The sequence below is a fragment of the Nestor notabilis genome, unplaced genomic scaffold, assembly GCF_000696875.1.
Source record: "Nestor notabilis isolate BGI_N333 unplaced genomic scaffold, ASM69687v1 scaffold17625, whole genome shotgun sequence".
NCBI classification, from domain to species: domain Eukaryota; kingdom Metazoa; phylum Chordata; class Aves; order Psittaciformes; family Psittacidae; genus Nestor; species Nestor notabilis.
In genome coordinates this window covers 3412-3804 of record NW_009929024.1, presented here as the reverse complement: position 1 = coordinate 3804, position 393 = coordinate 3412, and the positions used below count along the sequence as shown (strand labels likewise).

The window sequence follows — 393 nt, the reverse complement described above, 5'->3', positions numbered from 1 at the left end:
TCCCTGCCCCCCCCCCCCGCCGGGTGAGTGAGGGGGGGAGTGAGCGAGCGGCTGCGTGGTTCCGAGTTACCAGCTGGGCTTAACCCACGACAGCACCAGAAGCTCAACCCAAGGCAGTCCATAAATGCTGCTGTTGAGCTGTAGATGGGGCTGGATTTCAGCCGTAGGGATGAAAGATGAAGCTCCATCTCAGGCCAGCTCACCCCCAAAGGCTCTTTGCCCTTCCCAGCCCTGTCCTAGCGAGATGATCCCTGTTGGATGCTGGGCATCTTCCCATGGCTTTTGACAAAGTCCAAAGCAACCAGCGTGTGCAAGTGCAAAGAGCAGGGGCTCATCTCTGTGGGGAGCCGAAGGGGCTGAGGACTCACCTGAACCTCAGGTCTGCTCGAGACG

General features: G+C 59.5%; 1 protein-coding gene across 1 annotated transcript in view; it reads left to right on the top strand.

Moving 5' to 3' along the window:
• LOC104405951 (selenium-binding protein 1-A-like) overlaps nucleotides 1–393 on the top strand; it is a 5571-nt gene that overhangs the window by 3279 nt on the left and 1899 nt on the right.